The sequence below is a fragment of the Lepidochelys olivacea genome (genome assembly GCF_965140295.1).
Source record: "Lepidochelys olivacea isolate rLepOli2 genome assembly, chromosome: 2".
Lineage (NCBI taxonomy): Eukaryota > Metazoa > Chordata > Testudines > Cheloniidae > Lepidochelys > Lepidochelys olivacea.
Genome location: NC_140412.1, coordinates 192,452,205 through 192,471,753, shown reverse-complemented (window position 1 = coordinate 192,471,753; position 19,549 = coordinate 192,452,205).

Sequence of the window (19,549 nt, the reverse complement as noted above, 5' to 3'; positions counted from 1 at the left end):
ATGCAAAGGGCAGAGTGGATCATTGAGTCCAACTTTCCACGATGACTTCTGGACCTCATGCTGCCACACACTATTGAACAGCTGCAATAACTAGAGCTTTGGTAGATGTCCACAAGGTTGCAATGCCAGCACCTTGCGAATTGCCACCAAGCCTGCAGAGAAGTGCAACGCTTGATTTTAGCACATCTTCTTGATGTGCTGTCAGAAGGACAGAGAGTAGTCATGCTTTATAATGATAGTGGCCCGCCTTTGTAAAGTGCTTTGAGATCCTTGGAAGGAAGGTGCTGTAGAAGTGAAGTATTATTAGTCCACTTTAGTATTAAAACAAACTGCAGAAACAAAGAATTTGCCCACATAGCGAAACAAGGTAAGGCATTATGATCCCTCCAGAGCAAGCCAATTGGAGTTTTTATTAAGAACACAGATCAGGGTGGAGGCTGACCTCCAGTGTGAACTTTCAAAGTAGGGGTCCAAAGTCCTGTTTCTCACTTGTGGTGATTAGTGACCATACACTGAAGTCGTGGCTCTAGGTCAGGACGGCTTGAAGGTCCTTTTACATTATCTAGCATGGTACATATGGCCCCCCTCACCACAGTGGCTGGGCACCTGTTTCTGTTCCTGCACATCATTTCTATTAAACCTGTTAAAAGCTGAAGTAGCCAAAGCACAGGCAGCAACTTTCCCCAGGATATGGGAGAAATGCCTGGGGCCTGCAAGAGCCAACTAGCTAGAAAAGCAACCAGTAAATAATTTATATATCGCAATATTGCTGGGGGGCATTCTGCACCAAAAAATTAAAAATTCTGCACCAAAACATTAAAAATTCTGCTCCCAATATTTTAAAATTCTGCAAAATTCTGCCGATTTTATTTGTCAAAATAACACAACATAACCACACCAGTTTCGATTATTTTGGTAATTTGTTTCAAAATATCTGTCATCAAGCATGTCTGTAACAATACAAAAATTCCCCCAGGAGTAGAGAGTTAAAGAAACCCCTATGACAACCCAGTTCCTGTTTCTCTGCTCCTTTCCCCTCCCCAGAGCCCAGCTGGGGGGCCCCTGCAGCCAATATACCCAAATGCTCTCCTCCCCAGAGCCCAGCCATGGGGCCCCACTAGCCCAGATATCCGCACTCCCTCCCCTGCAGAGCCCAGCCATGGGTCCCCCAGCCCAGACACCCACCCCCTCTCCCCCAGGAGCCCAGGGATCCAGAGGGAGAAACAGCTTGATGCTTGGTCCCAGGCTTATGTGGAGTTTCCTGCATGCTGCTGTCTCTTTCCCTCAGAGCATGCTGGGAACTGCAGGTGCCAGGAACCCTCTAGCTCCCTTCCCCCAGCAGTGTCTTCTATGTGCAAGCTGGACTCTGCCAGGTCCAGCAGCCCCTAGTGGTAGCTAGCAGCACTGCAGTCCATGGCTGTGGGGGAAAGGAAATTCTGCGTGCACAACATTAATTTCCGCAAAATTCTGCATTGCGCAGGGGCGTAGAATTCTTCCAGGAGTAATAGCAAGAAGGAAGCCCAAGGAAGACAACCTTGCCTGCTGTACATATCTCCAACTGGCTGTGGTCCAAAGTAAGTTACTCCAGCACCTTGAAAACAGACTCTGCAAGTAATAGATGGCTTTTATGAATGCTGAATATTGGAGTCATCAACCCTTTTAGAAAACAGGTTTTTCCAAGAGCAAGTGAAAAAGAACTGCATGTGGGTGTACCATGCCCTCTGGAGCAGTCAAGCACTTAGAAAATCATTAAGGGTCTAATCTTTGAAGTTTGGAAATCATGTTTTGTCCAGACCGCCAGTCCTCAGGCAAACAATCCCGCTCTGATGTGACGAATTCTTGCTTGACGTACATTTAAAAGAGATCCTAATGGCTTTTAAAGCTGTTTTGGTCAAATTCAATTTGAACAAATTCAGGCTGTTTCAGACCAAAGAGGTGAATGGTGATTTTAGGAGCTGCATTATATATAAACATATACCAGGAGGATTGACACTTAACATCCTAGAGTAGACGGACAGATGTTATATAATGTCAGGTAGAACTACCTTTGTCAAGTTTGGCTGATGAAGTGGTCTCCTGGTGCATTTGTTTCAAAGACACTGGTCTCAAATACAGTGGTGTTAATTAAAACACAATGCTGGTGTCATAAATATAAAGGGAAGGGTAAACCCCTTTAAAATCCCTCCTGGCCAGGGAAAAGCTCCTCTCACCTGTAAAGGGTTAAGAAGCTAAAGGTAACCTCACTGGCACCCGACCAAAATGACCAATGAGGAGACAAGATACTTTCAAAAGCTGGGAGGAGGGAGAGAAACAAAGGGTCTGTGTGTCTGTCTATATGTTGTTTCTGCCGGGGATAGACCAGGAATGGAGTCTTAGAACTTTTAGTAAGTAATCTAGCTAGGTATGTGTTAGATTGTGATTTCTTTAAATGGCTGAGAAAAGAATTGTGCTGAATAGAATAACTATTTCTGTCTGTGTATCTTTTTTGTAACTTAAGGTTTTGCCTAGAGGGGTTCTCTATGTTTTGAATCTAATTACCCTGTAAGGTATCTACCATCCTGATTTTACAGGGGGGATTTCTTTATTTCTATTTACTTCTATTTCTATTAAAAGTCTTCTTGTAAGAAAACTGAATGCTTTTTCATTGTTCTCAGATCCAAGGGTTTGGGTCTGTGATCACCTATGCAAATTGGTGAGGCTTTTTATCCAACATTTCCCTGGAAAGGGGGGGTGCAAGTGTTGGGAGGATTGTTCATTGTTCTTAAGATCCAAGGGTCTGGGTCTGTAGTCACCTAGGCAAATTGGTGAGGCTTTTTACCAAACCTTGTCCAGAAAGTGGGGTGCAAGGTTTTGGGAAGTATTTTGTGGGGAAAGACGTTTCCAAACAGCTCTTCCCCAGTAACCAGTATCTGTTTGGTGGTGGTAGCGGCCAATCCAAGGACAAAGGGTGGAATATTTTGTACCTTGGAGAAGTTTTGACCTAAGCTGGTAAAGATAAGCTTAGGAGGTTTTTCATGCAGGTCCCCACATCTGTACCCTAGAGTTCAGAGTGGGGGAGGAAACTTGACAGCTGGTAAACTCTGTAGGCAGGTTATCAGTTCTGTCATTCTTCCATAATTGAATCTAGTACAAAAGAGAAGTGGTCAGTTTTGAATGAACAAAAGATTTACTGAAAAATGGTCTTAGAGAAGTTTAGGGCCTCAGAAGTGAGAGAGAGAGAGAGAATGCACTATGCACAGTACTACAAACTGCATTGGGAAATGTACCAGCCTAGGTAGGCATTTAACTGGCTTCCACTCTCTACCATAAACAGGTCAATACATAATGGGGCATAATGCAGAGTTCTCTGCTATCCTAATAACATATTTATGGAACTAAAGAAATAGATCAAACCCATCACATCATCATCCTGAAAGCTATAAGACAACACTCAACAGGTCACTTTTTAAAAGTCTCTTCTCACAGTATCATGCCCTGTAAAAGACACGTGCTTAAATTTGCAACTTAGGTTTTAAACTAAGAAAGGATTATGTCCTTATCTCTTTTTAGCTGAAATCTATTGTTCTATTAAACACGTACACAGTCTCATTTCCGGCAAGATCCTCTTATTGATATTCATTAGTAGAAATCTGACAAGGATGGGGAAAAACTAGTAATACTGGTGCTACTTGGTAAAGAACAGACTAGCGGCTTTAAATGAATTGTGGAGACATTACAGGCTAGATCCATAAAGGGATTTAGGTGCCTAAGTGCCACTTTAGGCACCTAACGCCAAAAATTTAGAGGCCCCAAGCACCTGCTCAGCTGCTGCTTAAATCTCTTGGTGCCTAAAGTCCCTAGGTGCATAAGTTTCCACCAGTAAAGTCCTCAAAATTTCTGCTGGTGGGCATACACAAAACCCCCTAAATCCTGATGCAGCCTAACTGCTCAGTACCTCACTCACACATAAGCTCTGGCAGGATCCTCAAACTAGGCATTTCCCCCACCTATCTTGCCTGCAGGGCCTGAACTGATAGGCTACTCAGAGACCACCTATCAGATCAGGCACCACATAAAAAAATGACTGTGGTGTCCCCTCCCATTATACCCTACATCCAAGTGGTTAGAGCACTCACCTAGGATCCCACCTCCCAGGTGAGTGCTTTAATCACTAGGAGGTATAGGGTATTCTGGGATGAGTCTCTCAATCTCTTTGAAAACAACAAGGAGTCCGGTGGCACCTTAAAGACTAACCGATTAATTTGGGCATAAGCTTTCGTGGGTAAAACACCACTTCTTTAGATGCATGGAGTGAAAATTACAGATGCAGGCATTATATAATGACACATGAAGGGAAGGGAGTTACCTCACAAGTGGAGAAGCAATGTGGACAGGGCCAATTTGATCAGGGTGGATGTAGTCTACTCCCAATAATAGATGAGGAGGTGTCAATTCCAGGAGAGGCAAAGCTGCTTTTATAATGAGCCAGCCACCCCCAGTCCCTATTCAAGCCCAAATTAATGGTGTTAAATTTGCAAATGAATTTTAGTTCTGCTGTTTCTCTTTGAAGTCTGTTTCTGAAGTTTTTTTTCCTCAAGTACAGCTACTTTCACATCTGTTATAGAATGTCCAGGAAGATTGAAGTGTTCTCCTACTGGCTTTTGTATGTTACCATTCCTGATGTCTGATTTGTGTCCATTTATTTTTTTACGTAATCTCTTCGGTTGCTGTTCCACTTTTTATAAAATATTTAAATATTCATGGGGCCAGCAAGAGATTGAGTCTATAGCTTAGTGCTTAGGGCACTCACCTGGGATATGGAAAATCCAAGTTCAAGCCATCTGCTCAATGAATATTTATACAACATGGAACAGCTTCAATGGGAAAGACCACACCAGGTTATGCTGTAGGCCAGTGGTTAGGGCACATACCTGGGAGGTGGAAGACTTGGGCTCAAGAGTCTTCTCTACATCAGGCAGAGTGGAGACTTGAAACCAGGTTTCCTACCTCCTGGGTGAGTATTTTAACCACTGGGTTAGAAGGTGGGCCTCCTTCTCAGCTTTTTGTGAGAAAAGGCTGACCTGGCTTAGGAGCCTTACTCCAGGTGAGGGTTCACAACTGAGAAAGCAAGTGGAACCCAGAGTTATTTAAGTATGTCTACACTGCAATTAAAAAAACACAGCTGGCCCCATGCCGGCTGACTCAGACTAAAGGACTGTTTAATTGCAGTATAGATATTTGGGATTGGGCTGGAGCCTTGGCCCTAGGATCCTGCAAGGTGGGAGAGTCCCAGAGCTCAGGATGCAGCCTGAGGCCGAACATCTACACTGCAATTAAACTTCCCCTTATGCCAAGCCCCTTAGCCCATGTCAGCTGGCATGGGTCAACTGTGGGTTTTTAATTGCAGTGTAGACATACCTAAGAGGCATTTCTTCTTTGAGTGCTTGCTCATGTCCATTCCAAGGTAGGAGTGTGCTTTCCCTGAGCACCACTGGCGGAAGGTTCAGTGGTATCCGTCGGCTTGGCTCTGGTGCCCCCTGAAGTCACGTGCCCATAGTGTTGGTATAATGGGTCCTACCAGCCTGCAGTCCCCTCAGTTCCGTCTGACTGCCTGTAACGGTTGCTGGAATGACCTCATCTTTGCGTTTGCTAGTACTCCTTCAGTCAACTTTTCTCTGCTTGTTGTATATAGTTACCTTTATTCATAATTGTTAAGTTTTGGTTGTTAGACAGATAGGTTAGCAAACTCCGCTCAATGGGGTTCATTCCTGCCCACTACTGGGGCATGCCTTGGTCTCTGGGGTTTAAACCTTGTGCTTCTTGCCACAAGGCTATGCCCATGTGTCACAAGCTGCCTTCAGTGTCTGGGGGAAGCTCACGCGCGGGATCTGCAAAGACTTCAGGCCCCGCAGCAAAAAGATAGAAACACTATGCGCAGAATTATCCCCATGGAGGCAGCACTTCAACCTCCCTCAGTGCGAAGTCACTTGGACTTGGCACCGAATACTTCAGCCTCTGTTAGGAGCAGCCCAGCTACTCTTATGGAGACTCAGCGCCATTCCTCATCTCCAGCACAGAGAAAGGATGCTCTGTCTGCCTCTCATGAACCTCAGCACCGCGAAGAAGATCACTCCATCGAGGGGCTCTCGGCACTGCTCTCCATCAGTGCTGAGAAAGCAGCAGAAAAATATGGACAGACTTCAATCCTCAACCTCGAGTCAACAGGGCAGAGAGATGCTAGTAGAGTGTGACCCGCGCCGGGCCACTCTGAGGCTCTAACAACCCGTGTGGTGCCATTGACTCCGGCCATGGAACGGGTACCACTGAGTCCGGCACCGATGGACTCTCCACCACAAGAGAGCCAGCAAACCTCCACTGCCCTGGTGGTAGCATCAACACCAGAGGCATTTATGGCAGCAAGAGATCTACCCTCTCTTCTGGTACCGCCATTCCCGGCCTTATGGGAGATGTCAGTGGTGGCATCCCTGGGAAGAATTTCCATGGCACCGTGGCCTCAGTTGCCTTCAAAAGGGAAACTGGCCATGATGGTTCAGTCCCAGTCTCCTCCCTTCCAGCACAGCTTGCTGGCACAAGTCAGCACCACTCCAACTTGGTCTCTGGGAAGGGAATCTTCAGACAGACTCCAAGACAGAGTCTTACATCTCCCACTGCAGTTAAACAGCCCGTTAGCACGAGTCCCGTGAGCCTGAGTTAGCTGGCATGGGCCAGCTGCAGGTTTTTAATTGCACTGTAGACATACCCTAATAGACATTTCGTACTGACTAGCTTATGCAGCTTCTCACTCAGCATACTGGCTTTTGTGATCTGATTCTTTGGCACCTAGCTCTCCCTGTCCATTATATAGGGCAGTGGTTTTCAACCTGTGGTCCACGGACCTCTGGGGGTCCACAGACTGTGTCTAAGATTTCCAAAGGGGTCCGCATCTCCATTCCAAATTTGGTAGGGGTCCACAAATGAAAAAAGATTGAAAACCACTGATATAGGGAAACTGAGGGTCTAACATAGGGATGTGCATTCCACTAGGTGGCAGGGTGCCTAAATGTTAGGCAGTGTGATCCCGATTCTACGTCCCCCTTCTGGATCTAGGCTTAAAGTGTCCCCTGGATCCCACATATTTGTACAAAATACATATTTCGCAAACGCCAGTTGACCTTGTTCCTTTCTATTCACATTCCTAAAAATGACACAAGCAGTATTATTCGATGAAGAGATATGGCACGCAAAGGAATTGATGGGAGTTAATTATTGAACATCTTTGGGCCCTTGGACTATTAAGGGAAAAAGAGCATATGACCATTTTGATAAGAAGTATAGCTGTCAACATCTTGTCTGCAGCTGGATTAGAAGGCAGACCAATTATAGCTGTAACAGCACACAAGAAGTAAGTCCTTTCTCAGAGGTGACTGGACTGCCAATAAATCCTACAGAAGGAAACAGAGCCACCTGTCTATCAGACAAATTTACAGAGAGTCATGGGGCCTGAAAATTGCACTTGCAGGCAGGGAGTGTCATTTTTTGCAGGAACTCAGTGTGACTTGATGGAATTCACTGTGCAGGGCAGGCAATCTCCAGCAGGACAGGTGAATTGTATGGCATCTGAAGTGTATAGGTATGCAAATATATTTATGGTTTTATAGGGTTTGTTTTTAATCTGTAGTCACTGTACAAGTTTAAGAACACACATTGACTTGCTGAAAGGTAACTCTAGGGAGCATGACAAAAAAATAATTAAGGAGGGCAAGTTACAACATAGCTCAGGTCCCATCTCTCTTCCCCCCAGTTGATTTTTGGTTGATGTGCAGACAAAGCTACTTAAGAAGGTAAATCCTAAAGCTGAGGTATGCTACGGTAAATTAGAGTAGTCTGGGAGCTGCTCTAAATTATGCCAGACACCAGGGTAAATAAGTATTTTTGTCACCTTTCTACAGATGTGGAAACTGAGACAGAAAAAGATTTACCAAAAGCCCATTGAGACATTCAGTATCAGGGCTGGGACCAATACTCAGGCATTCCTGGCCCTGTGCTCATAGCACAAGATAACGATCAATGGCTCTCTGTGTTTCTACCACTATGAGTCCAATTCTCCTTTTGGTGTATTGTAAATTACTCCTGATTTGTAGAAATAGGTTTGTTATTTGTAAGCTATTCATCACATAATTTACGCAACCAGGTTTCAAACAATGTTCACTTCAAATCTTTGCTGTGCATGGAGTGTGCAGTTGCTCACATGACATTGTTTCTGCACCCTGATTGAAACAAACTTTGTAGAAGGGAGAATTATAAATAGAATAGAGAACACGCCACATAGAACTTGCTTTCAAAACACGCTATCAAATGAATAATTATTCACAATATTTTTAGGATTCATGATTATATTTACAAAGAAACTGGTGGCTGTCCAAATACTCATACACAATGATTATATAAGACCCTCATGAATAATAAAAAGGGTTTGTTTTTTTGTTATTATCTGGCCAGCTCTAATCCAAAGGCAACAAGAGCTCAAAGAAAAAAAACACGTAATGGTAGTGTAGAAGATTAATCACCTTCCTGCTAGCTAAATGCTCTGTGCAGTTAACCCAGGGTAGGGCAAACTATGGCTCGCGCCCCCCTGCCCTGGCCCCGCACCGCTCCTGGAAGCTGCCGGCACCATGTCCCTGTGGCTCCTGTGAGGCAGGGGAGCAGAGGGCTCCGTGTGCTGCCCTCGCCTGCAGGCACCGTCTCCCGCAGCTCCCATTGGCCAGGAACGGGGAATCACAGCCAATGGGAACTTCTGGTGTGATACCCACAGGCGAAGACAGTGCATCGTGCAGCCACTTGCCGCACCCCACCCCCAGGAGCCACTGCCACATATGCTGGACACTTCTGGGAGCAGTGCGGGGCCAGGGCAGGCAGGGAGCCTGCCAGAGCCCCACTGCGCGCTGCTGCCACCCTGAACCCTTCCTACACCCCGCACCCCAAACCCCTGCCCTGAGCCCCCTCCCACACCGCGCACTCCCTCCCCGCCCCAGCCGTACATTCATGGCCCTGCATACAATTTCCCTACCCAGATGTGGGCCTCAGACCAAAAAGTTTGCCCACCCCTGATTTAATCTGTATGTGCATTCACTGTTGGATTTAGACTGTATAGTATGCCGTAATGTAAACAGGACTCCGGCTCTGTACATATACTATACTGAGCACAAGCCTTCAAGGTTCTTTTTTCCCCCTGAGAAAGAAAATATTTGTGCTGACTGTTCAGCATAGTCTGTAAAACCTTAAGTAGGTAATTGCACTTCTAGCTGACTACTGTTTGGAGGGAAAGAAACCAGCAAGCCATGAAAAAGTCTGTATCTGTAGCTTTAGTATATGCTTCAAGTTTGTACCAGAGTAGACAGCAACTAAACCAAACAACCACTCAAGAAAATTAATGTTTATGCTTTCTTTCAGCAACACTGCATAGAATCATAAAATATCAGGGTTGGAAGGGACCTCAGGAGGTCATCTAGTCCAACCCCCTGCTCAAAGCAGGACCAATCCCCAACTAAATCATCCCAGCCAGGGCTTTGTCAAGCCTGACCATATCATACTTGGGGCTGCTGCAGAGTTTTATAGTGTTTACATGCTGGAGGCTGTGTGTGGGCAGATCAGGCATGGTTGTTCTTACAGCAGATTAGTGTAAAAGGCACCCCAGGCTGGAGAAGTATGGGGACACAGCTGTTCAACAGTCAAGGTTCTACCCTAGGGAATGGCACACTCATCCTAACTCCCTTGCCCCACAAAAAGAAAACAAAGCAAAATCAAGTTGCTTGGTCTTTGGAGTAGGAAACTATAATTTGTTCTTTGAGTACTGTCCCTATGGTTGCTCCACTTCAGGAGTACATGCACCCCATGCACCTTTGACTGGAGACTTTGATTGGCAGCAGTGCCCATTTGGGTCCACATGTGTGCCCTAGCTATCCTCATGCCCCGTACCTGGGGTATATAGGGTATAGATACCCAGTGTCGGACGTACCATCCTCAGTTCCTTCTCAGCCTAAGGTGGAGCATCTTGCAGTGCCCACTTCATAGCTAGTTTTTTCTTAGAAATAGCGTTCTAGTTTAACTTTGTTGGTTTAGGGTTTAATTAGACCTTTTCAGTTTTTTACTAATTATACTAGTTTTAATAATTTTTGATTTGGGCAGAGGACTTCTTCGAGAGACTCTTTGTCCTCCCCTCATGCCTTTCCTTCTTTTGAAAGAGTGTATTCTCAGGTTATGCCGAAATCCCCTGGATTTAAATGTTGCCTCACTTGTTGGGATTCTGTCCCAGTTAGTGATGGTCACTTTCACTGTATCCGCTATTTAGGGGACACCCATGTCCCATCTAAGTGTAACATTTTTTCAGGGTTTAAGAGCAGGTTTAGAAAAAACAGGGAGATCAAGCTTAGGTTTCTCAAGATGGAGTACTCCCTTCAACCTGCCTCAGACCCTGATACCCTCATGTATAGTGGCCTTCCAGTAATCATAGTGCCTCATCAGCCTCCACAGCCCACTCACCCATTAGATCTTCACAGGAGAAAACCAAGGGGGAATACTAGCAAGGCTTCCAGTAAGAGGAGCTCCAGATCCCCTCAGAGAGAAGGCTGTGACAAGAAGCCTAGGTCAGCACAAAGACCTGCTGTTTTCATGACCTCACATCCGAAAAAGCATATTGCTGACATGCTAAGCTCTCCTGGGACCCAAGGCCCCTCCTTATCTAAGGCTTCAGGTACTTTTAAGTCACATGGTACTGACTACGGGCCCTGCTTCCACATTATCGGTGGTACCCAAGTCAACGTCGCAAACTGATCAATGTAATTGAAAGTCACCCTCAGTATCACCATCTCTCACTACAGAACCTTGCCAGGTTTCTGTTCAGATTCACTGGGTACCACAGGAGTTTAGTTCTTACTTGTTTATCACAGATTGCTAATGGGTACAGAAAGACTCTTGGTACTGGAGCATGATCTGTCATTGCAAACACATCATTCTTCGGTATCGCCCTGTTCATTCCTAAAAAGGACAAACAACATGCCTCAATACTACCTCTCTCTGCTCCTCCCTTAACCTTGAGGAGGATAACTCCTTTACTGTCAGATATCTGTTTGAGATTCGCTTGATTACCAGCCTAGAGCTACCTCTTCTCACTTACTTTCTGAGAGAGACGCTCCAAGACACAATCAGACTCTTGTCACTCTACATTCTTCCTATTATGACCAATCTTGGATGCCTCCACCTTTTCCTTATGGACCCTCTCAATGGTCATATTAGGACTGGTGGACTGATTATCAGCAACAATGCTCTGGTGCACCCAGCTATACCCATGCAGGAGCGCCAGAGGCCACAATCATCCACTCCTCTTGTCCCTCTGTATCAGTCTCCACCTCAGGAGGAATCTTTCAAAGGATAGGAGAAAAGGATTGATGAGGACACTACACCCCAAACTAATATTTCTGCCTTCTCACCAGACGAGGCAGTGACACCTCCCCCACCATATATGGATAATTTGAAGCAGTTCCTTCTGAAGAGGGTCACTGACTCCCTTCAAATCCCATTGGAGGAGCTCTGTGAGACCCAACATAAACTTTTGGACAGTCTCCATATTGCACTTCAGGTCAGGTAACCTTGCCCATAAACAAAGCTTTACTTGAACCTGCCAAAACAAGAAGGCAAACCCTGGCCACCATACCTCCAAATTGTAAAAGAGCAGATGAAAAACAGTACGTTTGTGCTAAAGGTTCCAAATTTCTGTTCACTCACCATTTAATTCCTTTGTCACTGATGCTGCGAAGGAATGTAGTAAGCAACACCGTCCTTAGGCCACTATGCAAACTTTGGTTGCGAAAGTTACTCATCTGTCTCACTACAGTTTAGAATTGCCAGCTATCAAGCCCTGATCACATAACATAACCACACTAGCTATGGGAAGTTTAACTCTTTTATTGACCATCAAGAGCAATTCCATTCAATCATCACGGAGCGTCAGTTATTAGCAAGGACTTTGTTGCAGGTTTCTCTGGATGAATCTGACACAGCAGCTCAGTCTATCATTACAGCAATTGTCATGTGCCATGCCTCCTAGCTGCAATCATCAGGAATCCCGAGAGAGAACCAGAATAGTGTTGTGGACCTTCTTTTTGATGGGCTCAAGCTCTTCAGTAAGTCCACTGATGAGTCCTGTGAGTCCTTGCACTCTCTCAAAGATTCAAAGGCTACTCTCCACTCCCTCTGCATCTACATGCCTCTGATTTAAATATCACAGATGGTCCATCCCAATTTTCTGCCTATCAGGCCTTCAGAAATGCCTAAGGAGAGACCTAGGTTCCAGACGAGAAAACCATCTGCCACCCCAATGAAAACTGCTCAACCATCATTGTCATCTAAGAGTCAGTTCTGATGCTTTGGTTGAGGGCTAAGAACTCTCACACCTTCCAGATCTAAAGCTGCATTATCCTGCTCCCGCCTACCCCCACCACCCTCTGGAGATCATCTCTCCCATTTTTAAACCACATGGGAGCAGATTACTTCTGACAGATGGGTTTTAGGGGCCATAACATTGGGCTATTCCATCCATTTCCTCCCCTTTCTTCCCTACTCCCCCCACATGAACATCTGCTGAGACAGGAAATCTTATCCCTTCTCCACCCAGGAGCCATAGAACCAGTTCCCACCTAGCACAAAAGGAAAGAGTTCTAGTCAAGTATTTTCTGGTTCACAAGAACGGAGGATGGGTGTCAGTCTTAGATCTGAGGCTGTTGAACACTTTCATCAAAACACAGCAGTTCAGGATGGTGACACTCACAGGTATAGCTCCATCTATGGATCCAAGGGTTCACAGCCCTTAACCTAAAAGACATGTATTTGCATACAATCTCACAAGATGTTTCTACATTTTGTAGTCTACCGGGAGCACTTCCAATACTGAGTACTCCTCTCAGACTCTCTACTGCCCATAGAGTCTTTATGAAGGTTCTGATGTTGGTAACCACTCAACTATGGGAAAAAGAACGAGGAGTACTTGTGGCACCTTAGAGACCAACACATTTATTTGGGCATAAGCTTTCATGGGCTAAATGCTTATGCCCAAATAAATATGTTAGTCTCTAAGGTGCCACAAGTACTCCTCATTCTTTTTGCTGATACAGACTAACACAGCTACCACTCTGAAACCTGTCAACTATGATAGTAATCAGCTACTCTTATCTTGATAATTGGCTCCTCAGTGGCTGCTCTGGCAATGAAGTTCATTCCACAGTAAGAAAGCTATGACACTGTTTGACAACCTAGGTCTCCAGCTCAACAGAGAAAAATCCACTTTGACACCAATTCAGTCAATATGGTTTGTAGGTGCCACAGCAGATGTCACAACTTCCAGAGCTTACCTACTGACAGGCAGATTTATAACAATAATGAATCTGATTTTGCAGGTTCAAATGAGTCCACAGACAATAGCCAGGACTTGTCTGCAGCTCCTAGGTCACATGGCAGCCTATTCCTTTGCCACACTTCATGGCAGGTTGCACTTTTAATGCTTCTGAGGATGGTTAAGAACTGTTTACACCCCTAACAAATCGTCTGAACAAATTAGTGTCAACCCCTTATCGGATTCTGGAGTCATGTAGTGGAAAGACCTGGAAATGGTCTGTGCCCCCTCACTCCACCTCACACCACCATAGTATCAGATGGATCTCTCATAAGGTGGGATGCTCATCCTTGAATGCAAACCAGTCAAGCCAAAAGACCACCCAAAAGTCCATTCTCCATATCAATTTCCAGAGCAGTCAGAACTCAGAGCAGTCAGATTTTCCTGCAAACACTGCCTTCCCATGATCAAGGGCCAATCCATCAAGATCATGACAGATGACAGAGCCAGCATGTACTGTATAAATGAACCAGGAGGAGCAAAATCCCTCTTCTTTTGTGCAGAAGCAATAAAACTATCGAACTATTGCACAGCCCATTGGATTTTCATCTTGGGCTCAGATTTGCTAGCTCTTCAGAAAACCATAACTGATGGTTTGAGCAGACACTTCTGCCAGAACCACACATGGGAAATCAACAACCTGATTCTTAAGCATATATTCCTTACCAGGGGTTCTCTCTTGGCCATCACCATCAACACAAAGACCCAAAAGTACTGCTCGAGTACTGCTAGCCTTTTGTCTGAGAAACTGGTTTGTTGCTGCTTCCCCAGATTTAGAATATCTCTTGATGATATCATACAGTAGAATTTTATAACTTTGCATATAATGTTACCACGCATATTTTATCAGGACAGTAATGATCCACAAATCATGAGTTTTCAAATGATACCTGTCAAGGTTCCCTCCCCACTCTGAACTCTAGGGTACAGATGTGGGGACCTGCATGAAAACCCCCCTATGCTTATTTTTACCAGCTTAGGTTAAAACTTCCCCAAGGTACAAACTATTTTACCTTTTGCCCATGGACTTTATTGCTGCCACCACCAAGCGTCAAACAACTATATAACAGGGAAAGAGCCCACTTGGAAACGTCTTTCCCCCCAAAATCCCCCCAAGCCCTACACCCCCTTTCCTGGGGAAGGCTTGATAAAAATCCTCACCAATTTGCATAGGTGAACACAGACCCAAACCCTTGGATCTTAAGAACAATGAAAAAGCAATCAGGTTCTTAAAAGACGAATTTTAATTAAAGAAAAAGTAAAAGAATCACCTCTGTAAGATCAGGATGGTAAATACCTTACAGGGTAATCAGATTCAAAACACAGAGAATCCCTCTAGGCAAAACCTTAAGTTACAAAAAGACACAAAAACAGGAATATCCATTCCACTCAGCACAACTTATTTTATCAGCCACTTAAACAAAACAGAATCTAACGCATATCTAACTAGATTGCTTATTAACCCTTTACAGGAGTTCTGACCTGCATTCCTGCTCTGGTCCCTGCAAAAACAACACACAGACAGAGAGAACGCTTTGCTTCCCCCCCTCCAGCTTTGAAAGTATCTTGTCTCCTCATTGGTCCTTTTGGTCAGGTGCCAGCAAAGTTGTCTTAGCTTCTTAACCCTTTACAGGCAAAAGGGTTTTTTCCTCTGGCCAGGAGGAATTTAAAGGTGTTTACCCTTCCCTTTATATTTATGACAATACCTTACAAGGCATAGTTTATGATAAATATTGTACAGTTTTGAAGAAGGGATGGAAAGAGAGATACAGATTGTCACACCTTGTTGGCCAGTGTGGGGTTGGTACACCCCATCACAAAAAGTTTCCAGTGTTTGCTTACCCCAACACTTACAGATTCACCAGAAGATTAGTAAAATTTTTTCCACATTCAGGGAACCCACTCCTATGTGGATCTTGAATTTGGACCTCATCTTTCCAATGCAGCTTCTTTTGAGCCACTAGCTAAGTGTTCTCTTCTACACTTGTCTGTGAAGACTGCATTTTTAGTAGCTAGGAGAATTGGTGAGCTGAGGGCCTTAATGTCTAATTCCCCACTACATGTTTTCTATAAAGAGACGCTCTCTCTCTCTGGCCACATCCCTGATTTGTACCCAGGGTACCCTCAGACTTTCATATCAAACAGGTCATTCAGTAACCAATTTTTCACCCTCAATCTTATCTGACTAGGAAGAAAGCTCCCTTCAGATATAATGTGTCAGGAGGGTGTTGGCTTTTTATTTGGACAGGGCTAAACCCCGCAGGGTCTCTCCCAGGCTTATTATCTCTGTGGCAGACAGTATTAAAGGGGCCCCAGTTTTGACCCAAAGGCTCCTAAGTGAGTTTCAGGTTGTGTCCTCTTCTGCTACAAGGCAGCTAATGTCCAGCCTCCTCCCAGGGTTATAGCCCATTCCACCAGATCTCAGTTTACTGCCATTGCCCTGCTGAAGAATGTACCCACTGTGGAAATACGCAAAACTGCCACATGGGCTTCAGTCCACACCTTCTCTAAACACTGTGCCTTAGTACACACCTCTAGAGCATAAGCTGCCTTAGGGTCTGCAATTCTGCAAACGGTCTTAACCCAAAGAACCCACTTCCTTTTGGAGATACTGCTCAGGAGTCACCTGAAGTGAAGTACTCATAGGGACATTACTGGAAGAAAAGGGAGTTGTTACCCTGCACAGTAACTGAAGTTCTTTGAGATATTTGTCTGGACGGGTCTTCCACTATCTGCCCTCCTGACTCTCTGCTTCAGAGGCCTGTCTTGGTGGAACTTTGCAAGTGAAGGCATTCATCTGACACCGCCCTATAGACGCTCAGTATGGGGCATGAGGCTAACTAGGGCGCCTATGCGGACCAAACAGGCACTGCTATCATGTCACTGATTATAGGCACGTATGCACCAGAAGTGGGGCACATCTCGAAGAACACCAGTTACTGTACAGGATAAGAAACATCTCCTTATTGTCTTCTGCATCTAGAGGCAATCTTTATTATTTGAAAGTTATTGCTTTGTCTCTCACTTTGTAACTTTCATTTTCTAGGATGAGAGTTTTATTTTATTTTATTGATGGGTTTATACTTTAAGATCAATTTCATGCTGCTTCCATAACTTTCCTGTTGGTGTTTTTTTCCCTTCGGAAATTGAGTTTACTTGTTTCTATCTCACTTCTGATAGAAGCTCTAGGCCTATAAGGGGTGTCTGTCCCTATCTGCCTTATGTCCAGATTCAGCCACTCTTACTCATGTTGAGTAGTACCTCACTCTGCAAGTAGTCCCATTGAAATCAGTGGGAATATTTGTGGAGTAAGTTACCACTCAGTGAGCTTGCCTGTAACCCTGAGCCTGAGCAAGGGGAAGTGCATAGTTATGCTGTCCCAGGAGAAGGGTAGGAATCAGATTGTGACTCAGAGTCAGAATCTGGTTCCTGCTCCCCCCTTGCATCAACACGCAGGCTGACATGCCATGGCCCACTCCCCAGCTCTGCCTGCCCACTCGTTTGGAAGGGGGAGAGGCAGCCCAAGGATGGCGGTTCTCCTCTCCTCTGAGGCAGGCTCCAGCGATGTGGGTAGTTCATGTAGTAGCACAATCGCTCCACCCATTATTCCTCTGTGCAGGAGCACTTCAGGACCCCCGACTGAGCCCAGTGGTGGTAAGGGTGTCAGGAGTAGGCCGCAAGAAGTTAATGGAAGTTGAGGCCACTCGATATCTGGTAGGAGACGCTCAGCACCTTGTGGCTTTGGGCTGTGATAGTCATCAGGTCTGGTTGGTAAAAGTGGAGATCAAAATTCACATCACATTTTTCATTTTGTATTAAAACTGCTCTGAGGACATCCACCAGGAGAGCAAGAGCCCTAACCCTCACAGAGGTGATATGTCTCTTCACTGTCTAATGACTCCTTAATGAGTGTATAAGCACTGCACCATTATTGAATTTTAATTGACTTCTTTGTGGCTTTGTGCTATAATAAAAAAGACAGAAAACACCAAATGTAGTGAGCTAGGCATAATTAAAATAATAATACCTAAGAGACACAGAGGCCTTTGCAGAAAAGACAGCAAATGTAATGCAATGTGAGAGAGAAAGCAAATCGTCTGTAAGTACAATAGCTCTTTGTAGAATAGCAGGACATTTTTACAACCATTAAACATTCAAAGTATTTGGTGACTTATCTTAAAAGGGGACATGCACTGACAGGAAGGAAATGTCTCACTTTCTGGAATGCCATAGTGGAATTTGCCTGTAGTTGTGGGAAATATTCATTTTCACCACCTTCCCTAACCTACTTCCACACAGCAAACGTCTGCCCCAATTATCTGGTTATTTGAGGGGAGAGATTTTCAAAGGCACAAGCGGCAGTTTGGTTTCCTTTTGGGAATCAGCTGCCACTGGTGCCTTTGAAAATCTTCCCTATGACCTGTACCTCCCTCCTCTTCCTCTCCTCATACTCCAGCATTTGTTATGATCAGTCACACTATGTCTAACGTTGGCTCTGCAAGCTGCACAAATGCACCCTCATAGAGCCCCATTAGCTTTAGCAGGGCTCCGTACAACCACAGGGGTCAGCCTGTGTGGATCAGATTACAGAACTGGAGCCAAAGATTGTGAGCTCTTCGGGGCTTTTTCATCTGTCTGTAAAGAGCCATAGACACTATTGGGACCATAAAAATATTCAGTAGTGTAACAGTAATAATAACGGGTGATTATATGCACTTCCTTCAATTACTATGTATATTTACCAGACCCAACGATTTTAACATTTTCCCTGGTGATACATACTACAGGTGCGGCCAGGCAGGAAAGATGATCTTGTGATCAATGCACTGGCCTAGGATTCAAAAGACCTGAGTTCAAGTCCTAGCTTTGCTACAGGTTCCTTGTGTGACTGTGGGCAAGTCACTTAGTCTCTCTGTCCCTCAATTCCCCATCAGCAAAATGGGGATAACAGTGCTTCCCTGCTTGGCTGCAGCATTGTGAGGATAAATATATTAAAAATTGTGGGGTACTCAGATACTGTGGTGGTGGGAGCCATAAAACATCTAGCTAGACAACCAGCTCTGAGCTAACAGGACCTTTTATGTTAATGAGCATTCAGATATCCCAGAATGAGAGAGATGGGCCTGTTACCTAATTGGAGTTTGTCTGGGCAGCTTAGCTATAGGTTTAGATGCTTTAACAGCTCCAGTTTGAAAATGCAAAATTAAAATCGTAACCACTTTAGAGGTTAGTCAGGAAAGTTTTGCCCCCCAGAGCACACACAAAAAGGCAAATCAGCTGGCCTGCTCTGCACAGAGCGGAATAATTGTCATTAGTGCATCTCTGCGTCAGCTCATTCCAGAACCCGGTAATAAGTGGCCAGGACGGTGCTGGGAAGAGTCTGGAAAGTAAATCTGCTGTGTTTCCCCACGGCCATTACATTCATCAGCTGCAAAGATTTTTCTTTCTTGCTTTTCTTTTTTAAAAAGATCAGAAACATGTGCACCCTTAGAAACACTTGAATCAATCCATTAAAGCCTAGCAAAGGAACACGGAGGAGATGTCTCAGGGCAAAGTAGATCAAACATAAAATCACTGCAAAGGAGATTGTCAAGATCTGGGAAAGGAGCCAACACAGAGCAGCTGGATGTTTGGGGGGTGAAATAACAAAGAAAGAAAATCCAGGTTACTTTGCACTTCCGTTTTCAATAACCTCTTTGCTCACCGGTCTGCGGTGCACCTAGAGTACATTTACCAATTTCCAGCAACAATGTGAAGAGCCAAAAGGCAGGTGGTATATGAAGGAGGGTTTTTAATGTTTGAGGTCACCTAGACAGTGCAAGGTAAGCATTTTAAAAGTCTCCAGCATGACAATTAGAGGCTTCTGCAGGAGCCCCAGACACCAGTGGAGAATTCAAGCAACACATGAAAGTTGAGAAAATTTCTCTCCAGTATCAGCACTGCCACACGCTGCCTGATTCGCCACTCACTTACCCTGGTGTAAATCAGGAGCAACTCTACTGAAGTAAATGAACCAGATTCTAGTCCCTATTTCACCCTGCTCCAGTGCTGTACAGGAACTCTAAATGGCCTCTGGAGCAATTTACCCACTGAAATGGCCCAGGATAGCATGGGGAAGTAATGATG